The sequence below is a fragment of the Enhydra lutris genome, unplaced genomic scaffold (genome assembly GCF_002288905.1).
Source record: "Enhydra lutris kenyoni isolate GAN:26980312 unplaced genomic scaffold, ASM228890v2 scaffoldscaffold19, whole genome shotgun sequence".
Lineage (NCBI taxonomy): Eukaryota > Metazoa > Chordata > Mammalia > Carnivora > Mustelidae > Enhydra > Enhydra lutris.
In genome coordinates this window covers 14810088-14819061 of record NW_019154103.1, presented here as the reverse complement: position 1 = coordinate 14819061, position 8974 = coordinate 14810088, and positions in this window count along the sequence as shown.

The window sequence follows — 8974 nt, the reverse complement described above, 5'->3', positions numbered from 1 at the left end:
CATCAAACTAAGAAGAGGTTAAGACTAACGTTTACTTATTAAGATAATTTCCTAATCATTCTTATAAGAACTTAATGAGTGACAAACTGACGCTGGATATAAATTTATGATTTCCCAAAATAACATTTGATTGGTTTGAGTGATGTCTTACATCAAGTAATCATAGTTAATTTTTGCTTCTGGAGAGATTTGACTTTACCAGTCTATCATGTCATCAGATGTATTTCAAGAATGATTTCTTTGTCTGTTGATACAGAGTTAAAGAATTCCTATGGAGATTCTTGAATCTATAACTTGTATTTTTATCAGGGCAGATGGGAGAAGTTCAGAATAGTGGCAAAAAAACTACATCTTCATCTGAAATATACTGCAAACACATAAAGAATGATTTCACATCGAAAAATATTTTTAGTCATATAAATCAAGGACAAATTTAGGATTTTTCTCATATCTGAGTTACGGTGCAAAAAACAGCAGGTCACTTAAGTTTAAAGGAAGGTCAATAAACACTGAGACCTTAATTATAGTGTAAACGTCAACAGTTCCAACAATGAGAGGATAGGAGTTGTAAATTAAACATACTATAAAACAAAAGTGAAATGCATTTTTCTTGTTGTATTTATTTCTCTAACATTTAATATCTATCATTAAGACTGATGTTTGCTTTTACCTCACAAAAACCACCCAGGTCTGAAAGAAATTTCAGAGAGTAAAATGTGGGGACAAAAATGTTAGGTTTTACATTTCTGGATTCTTTTCTAAAGAATGAATTTTGAATTATTATCATTTTTTGTAATGAACATTCACCTTAACAACAACAACAAAAACCCCCTAACATTAATATCACAGTCATAGAAGGCACCATGAAAACTGGGAATAGGGTAATCTTTCTGTGTAGAAAGAACTCAGGCAACATGTAGGAATGGAGACTTACCTTGGGTGAGGCAAAAATATTCCCCCTATTATTCTAGCACTTACTTCCAGGGCTGATACATTGAGTCTGCATCTGGCTGTCTTTTTACCCAGATTCCAGTTCTTCCACAGACCAGGCATAACTGTTCTTTCATGGTCTTTACCCTTTTCCATAACAGTGGTGAGCACTCACCCCAATTGCCACTGCTGTTTCCCACTGTGCCCTTGCCCTTGTGATATGGAATTTAGCCCGCTGCCCTGGTTCTCAAACCCTGGCTGCACATTGGAAGTCCCTGTAAGCTATTACAAACTCTTCATAGGCTGGCCTCTCCTCCAGAGATTCTGATTTCATTGACCTGGGTGGGGCTCAGGATTTGGGAATTTTGGACAGCTCCTCAGGTAGTTCTGAGTTAAGAACCTATAGTCGAGAAGGAAGAAGGAATAGATCACAATTTGAAGTTCTGCCTTTTAGCTCTCATCCTCAATTTAATGTTTCTCTGGTCCCCCAAGAGCCTCACAAAACCCAGGGCAGCCAATCTCAGGTGAACCAGGGTGGTGGTCCATGGTTCCTGACTCTTGCCTAAACTGTTTTCCGGATTCTTGTTGTCCACAATCCTTCTCAGGTGAGAAACTCAGAAGAGAGGTCAGAAAAGGGTAAGGAATCCTGATGGTAGCTGGTATCGTATTGGAATACATGGTGGAATGGATTCTTTTTATATGTGCACTAAGTGAATTGGGAAGAATGGGAGGGTAGTGGATTGGCACACCAAAATACATACGTAGCAGAATTAATCAAAGCAAACAATTTTAACCAACAGTATCACAGTAAGCAGCATTTCTATAGGATTTGGAAAATCTCAGATTCAAGTGGTGGCTTCACCGTTGCTAGCTGGGTAACTGGTACACGTTACTTACCCCTCTCTGAGCTTTAGTTTCTTTATCTATAACACAGGCACAGTATCTGCTGTGCTCTCCTTACATGTTTGTTTTTAGGATTAAATTAAATTACAGAAGTGAAATAACATTTTATATTATTAGGTGATATATAAATGTTATTACTATGGGTTGAGCTACTTTAATACGTATTTATATGAGCACATTTCGTGGTTCACTTTTTCAACAAGGGAATAATTCTGGGGAACAATGGTTATAAAACTGTAATGAAATCAATGTGTCACAGTCCTCAACTAATCTGCCTGGGTGGCAAGTTTATAAAAAATGAAGAATGCATCTTTTATAAACCTGATGTTTTAACCTTATATAGGGTACAATTGGTTATTGGTTTTGAAAAACAAAGTGCTATATGATTTTCTCATAATTTAAGAGATTTTATTTCAATAGCTATTGAGTACATAGTAAACATTAAAAGAGGGGAAAGCCCTATGGGAATAGGAACATTTGTGATTCTGATAGGTTATGGAACAGGTCTTAGTTTTGTCTTAAACAGTAGTGTCTTAGCCAATTTGGGCGGCTGTAACAAAGTACCATAGGCTGAGTGGCTTAAATGACATTAATTTCTCACAGTTCTGGAGACTGGGAAGTTTGAAATAGGTTGCCAGCCTGGTTGGATTCCAGCAAGAGCCCTCTTCCAGGTTGCAGTCTGCCAATTTGTGTCTTCATGCAGTGGAAAGAGGGCGAGCTAGTTCTCTGGTGTCTTCTTAGAAGGGGACTAATCTCATTCATGAGGGTATGAGGGTTGCGTCCTCATGACCTAATTATGTCCCAAAGCCCCCACCTCTAAATACCAACGCACTGGGAATTAGACTTCAAAAATTTAAAAAAAAAAATTGTTTCAGAGAGAAAGAGAGATTGAGAATGAGCTCCCAAGGCGGGGGAAGGGGCAGAGGGAGAGAGAATCTTTTTTTTTTTTTTAAGAGTTTATTTATTTATTTGTCAGAGGGAGAGAGCACAAATAGGGGAAGTGACAGATAGAGGGAGAAACAGGCTCCCTGCTGAGCAAGGAGCCAGATGCAGGACATGATCCCAGAACCCTGGGATCATAACCTGAGATGAAGGCAAATGCTTAACTGCCAGGCGTCCCAGAGAGAGAGAGAGAGAATCTTAAGAAGGTTTCATGTCCATCACAGAGCCCAGCAGGGGGCTCGATCTCATGTCCCTGGGACCATAATCTGAGCCGAATTGAAGAGTCAGATGCTTAACCAACTGAGCCACCTAGATTTCAGTTTTAATTCTGAGGGGACACAGACATTCTGTCCATAACATGTGACTACCAGAAATGGAATAATAGATAACGTCCATTTATACCATTTGCTGAGCCAGTGCTGTGTATGAGGTACCATACTAAAATCTTTGAATGCTTCATCTCATTTAGCCCCCCACCAGATTTCTATGTTAATTAGATTCTAGTATATATTTTTTTAAAATCAATTTTATTGCTGAAAAGGAAAACAAAAAAATGCCAAGGCACACAAGCTCTGTCATTTCCTTCTTTAGCCCAAGTAGTCTGACTCCAATTCCTTAATTTTTTTTTAAAGATTTTATTTATTTATTTGACAGACAGAGATCACAAGTAGGCAGAGAGGCAGGCAGAGAAAGAGGGGGAAGCAGGCTCCCTGTTGAGCAGAGAGCCCGATGTGGGGCTTGATTCCAGGACCCTGGGATCAGACCTGAGCCGAAGGCAGAGGCTTTAACCCACTGAGCCACCCAGGTACCTCCAATTCCTTAATTTTAACAACTGACCTGTACTGTCTTCCAGAAATCACTGTTATCAAAGTTTATTGGCATATTTATTTGTGGGAAATTGGCAAAAAGAACTTAGATTGAGGAAGAAGGATATCTTAAGGTTTCTTTCAGAAATAGTTACCTTGGCTCAGTGCACAGAGCTACAGTTGAACTCTGTGGATGGTGGAGCTGCACATACTAGTTGAAAAAATTGTTCTCATGAGAAACTGTGGGTGGCTGGTACTCAATCACCCTGCTTCAGGTGATGGAGTGTGACATCATTGGGTCTTCAGTGAACTGGGGTTTTGAGATTATCAGCAGACAGCATTGTAGGTTGCAGTTACGGTGGTCTCAAGTCATGGACCTTCGACATTACTCAGGGCACCAACCAGGAGAGGAAGAACATGATAGAGACCATACTGTAGTAGACTGCCCTCGGTTATGAGTAGAGGCAACATTCCCTTAGGTGTTCCCAGAGGAAGTCTGTGGGACACTTTGTATAATCAAGAGGAGACATGTCCCAGTAAAACACAGGTGATTCCTGTGGAAGTGACTTCAAAGTACCTGGAGGCTGGGGTGGCCTCAATAATAATAGGAACAAGAATGATAACAATTACCTTATCATGTGCTCTTCTGAATGCTTTCCATACAATTATCTCAATCTCTAAAGCTGTTCAATGAGCTAGACAGCTAGGTATTATTAATACCGTCATTTTACAGATAAGCATCTTGGAGATAAATAACTTGTACAAGTTCACACAAGTTAATCAATGTAAGGCAAGATTAAATCAAATTTTTCTGATCCCAGAGCCCATGCCATATATTACACTTTATTTTCTTATTAAAAAAACCTAGCTGAAGAGGGTGTTGTACACCTTTTGATTAGAACTACCATGAAAATTGGACGTGGTTGAATGTCAATCAGGCTATTACACCAAGGGCATGAGTACCAGTGTTGGATTCATTAATATAACAGGACACAGCTGGGGCTTTTTGTTCAGTATGCTCATAGTTTCTTCAACTGATCCTATGACCTGCAGAAACTATGCTAATCATTTAGGGACAACAAGTGAAATTAATTACCCTCTAAATGCAGCTTAAGTCACAAAAAATGCTTTGAATAAAAGGATTTTGATTGTTTGTTTGTTTTGCATTAGAAAGGCCAGCATTGATCAGTGATTCCAAATTACAATCACAAACTCATGTTGATCTCAATATAAAAAAACTGGGTCTTTAATCCTGTTGAAGGACACCTCAATTTGAGATTTTAGGTCTGGTTAGGTATGTTCATAGGAATATGAACAGATTCCACTTAATTATAAAGGACAGGAATGTTGAAATATTGAGAACCATGTATCTACAAGCACTGAGAATGATAATAGGGCAAAAGGGTTTCATTGACTTTATTAGAATATTAAGCTATAATATCAGATGGAACTGCACACCATATTATTGCTCCCAGGGTATATGGGTCTACCTGATTTATCAGCCTCAGAAACCGTCTTCTTTCATCATTGGAGTCCAGTTGGCTCCTAGATGCAGAACTGGCCCAACATTCTGGCCCTCTGGATGAGATTGCCAATGCTGTCATTTTATCTCTGATCTTAAGACCGAGTTATCATTTAAACTTTTTCCTTATTCCTGTGACTTTGTCCTACTCTGTCTTCCAGCTCTGGACCCCAAATGCTGGCATTTCCTCTGTGCTGGAGTTCTGGCTTGGTAATTTGTTCAAGACCATGGTCTTTTTTTTTTTTTTTTTTTTTTTCATAACTTGAATCTCTTCTAAAACTCCAACCTGGTGGCTGGGAACCCCCCAGAGAGAGTAAGATTCTCTCTTACTGGTTATCTTCCTGCACAGACATGTGACCACTTTCAGCTGCTGGACGTTGGCAGCCACATGCGGCAAGAGGCTACCTGGTATTGCAGTGGTTGTTGAACCTCAACTTTCATCAAAATCACTTGATGAATTTTTATAATTTAGAACTCTGGGTTGTACCTCCAAGAGATTCTGATTCGCAGCTTCTCTAGGTAGGACTCTGCAGGTGGGTAGAGAGAAACACTGCCCCTTTTTCTGTTGTTAAACCAGTGCCGGCCAACATTGCACTTCTTGTTCTACCAGGTCGGTCCTTCTTCCCAAAGGTCTTGTCACTTTATCCTATTCCAGATGACCTTTGGATCTCAGGTGTGGCCTCCTCTCATCTCCAAACACTATTAGATGGTCTCGTATGTGCTACTGTACATTCTGTCCTTATCCCATCCTAGCACATATAACATGGTTTATATTTCTCTATTCACTTCTTTATTCATATAAATGTAAACTGCTAGACTATGAACTTTGAAGGGAAGGTTAAGTAATGTTCACCTCTGAATCCTCACTGCCTAATGTGGTACCTGGTGCAGAGGAAGAGGACAAAAGATAGTTATTGAATGGTCTGGTCTAAATGGGTCTAGATAGTGGCTGGGCTTAGTCAGTCTTACTCAGCTGAGTCAGCGGGGCTACTTGAAGATCTCAATTTGAATGACTTTAGGGATGCTGTTCTAGACATGTTTCTGGGATGGGAAAGAACTAAGCTTAAGGACACAATCTAGCCCAATCTATCCAGTTGATTGCTAGACTCTGATATGGTTTCCAGCACTGGTTCTCACATAAGGAACTTCCTCAAGTACAAACATGGAACCAGGCCCATGTGGTTTCTTAAAATTCAAAATATTCGAATTTTCAGTGTGAAATACAACATTTTGGACATAAGGCACTTAAGTGTTAGAGAAAATAGGAAGACTTCACGTTGATTTGGGGCTGGATCTTGTGTTTAGAGATAGCTGATGCATTTCAGGAAGCAGCAGTTTCCTCTTATTTTTTTTTCTCCCTTCTCGTTGGAGTTAGTGTCTGATTTCATGCCAATGAAACCTAGAATGTTAGAATCACTGAGTTCTGGTTTTGGAAAGGAGGACTTTTGAGATGATCATGTTTACAGATGAGGAAAGTTGGGTCAAATATTTCTTCAGTGTCTGCAGTGTACAACAGAATAAAAAAGAGACACAAAACTGAGACTGGAGGCTATCATGTGCTGAGGCTCACAGAGCAGGTAGTTTTACATTTTGGCCAGATCCCAGATCTCCTGATCTCCATGACAATCCTTGCTCTGTCCAGAAGTTGCCATGCTGAAGTGGAATCATGGAGACCACAACACATGCTTATCTGATTTGATCCTGCCCTGTAGCAGGCTGTTTTCACTCTCCACTGGGTCTTCATGATTTCTTTTTATAATGCATTATTTTTTCCCAAGGTCTTCTATTATTTTTGTTGTTAGCCTGTTGAGTGTGTGTATTTCAGGGCTAATTATCTTATTACTTATTTAAGACACGTATCTGGAATTGGCAATAAGGGAACATTTAAGTGGCGCTTAAGAAGGAAATGGAGGGCAGTTGAGAATGGCCATACTTAGCCTGCTAGATGTTTTTTGGCTCATGTTTTATAAGCGCAGATTTTATGATATTGTATATCTTCTCAAATATAACTAAACTCTTGCCATTCTGATGATTTCCTCTAATGGAAGAAAGCTGAGGTTTGCGTAATATAAAATGGAGGATAGTCCAAAAATGATTAGTATTTGACATTTGAGTGTTTTTCTACTCATTTTTTTTCTCCAGCAAAACTTCGCTTAGCATCTTATATGCCAGACCCTGTGCTGGGCACTGGGCATATATGTGTTTATCTGAGTATAAACATGGAAGCCAATTTAGAATTTCATCTTAGAAAAAAACGTTAGAGGTACAATTTTAAACAGTAGAGAAGCTTTTGAGAAGCTGTTTTTCGTCCTATATTTCATTTCTCCCAGAAGTCTACTCTTGGTGGGGACTTGACTTTTTTTCTTAGGTTAATATAAAATTTGCTTTCTCTCAAGCTGTCCCTGGAGGAATCCTCCTGGATTAGCTGGTATCTTTGTATGCAAATTGCATAGAGAGACTTGGGATGTCAACAGAACTGTCATTATATAGATTAAATGTTAGCCTCTAATGTAATTTCTGAGCTATAATCTAAGTAAAGCTACAACAAATGTTCTCAGTACACTAGGAGGCAAATTCTGCCTTTGAGAAGCCATATTGTCTAGTCGGGTGATTAAAACTGAATTGTACCATTAAGGAGAAATCTCAGTAAGTATGGAGAAGATTTAATGAAGCTGAACTAGTGCTCTTTTAGAATAGGAAGGAAGTCACACACAAACCAATAAATAGTATTAGATAACTCTCTTTTGCCTCTCAAAGCTAATATTTCTAAATGCTTACGGTAAGGATATAATAATAATTCTGATGCCTTTAATCATTCCAGAACTGCTGTGGATAATCAGTTTTCTTAAAGGTAAAAGCACAGAGCACCAGGTATCCCTTGATTAAGTAATAAATGGAATATCTGAAATGCAAACTAGTATCTAAAATCTAAAAGTAAGAGAAAACACAGAGGATCTATATATTGATAAAGGTTAGAGTGCAGAAGTAGAGATGTAGGAAGTATTAGTCTTACAGAGACACACACACACACACACACACATAATGTTTTAGATGATAAAGAAGAATGAAAGGTGGTTAAATTTCATTCTAATCTGTCCATTTTACCTTTTTACTGGACAGACTCAATGATTAGGTAAACCCTACAAGGTCTAATGTCATGTAAGAGACACTCATGAGATCCTCCTTTCGTTATATTTATATTAAGATGTCTTCTTCATAAGGTCTCTGTCAAAATGTAAATAGAAGGGTGACATGTAGGGCATACTGACTGTGTAACACAAAACATTTTTTGGATTAAAAAAGCGTTGCTCAGAATAAGGCAAAGTTATGGGAATTCTAGAAAGATGGGCAAGTTTGGAAGGGAGCTTAAGGGTGAGAGATGATGGGAAGCTCCTATAGATGGGATGCAGCCCTACAAGAGATAAGTAAGAGTTCTAGAGATGGAAATGGGTGGGAAGGCCTGGGCAGATGAAGCTGCCAGAGAGGCTCCCCCTCTCTGATGGGTGGCCTGTGCTGCTGGGAGTCTACCTTGGTAGCGCTGTCACTGCACACTTTCATACTCCTATTAAGTGGGACATTTAAAATCACAGAGCAAATAGTTTTACCTGCCTTATGTAGCTGCTTTGAAGATTAACGAGGTAACGCTTAAAAAGGGCTGGGGATGAAAGTTCACTATAAATGTTTGTGTACTGTGCCAAGAAGAGCTCTCTTTCGGAGCTGGTGTTTTTAAAATAAATGTAAACATTTAGCGTTCCTGGTGCCTCCAACCTATTATTAGGGAGCTACTACATTGGCAGCTGGACAAAACTTTGGTATTTGATCCTCTCTGATGTTTTTCTCACAGTTTCCCTGGGATATTCTCCACAGGGAT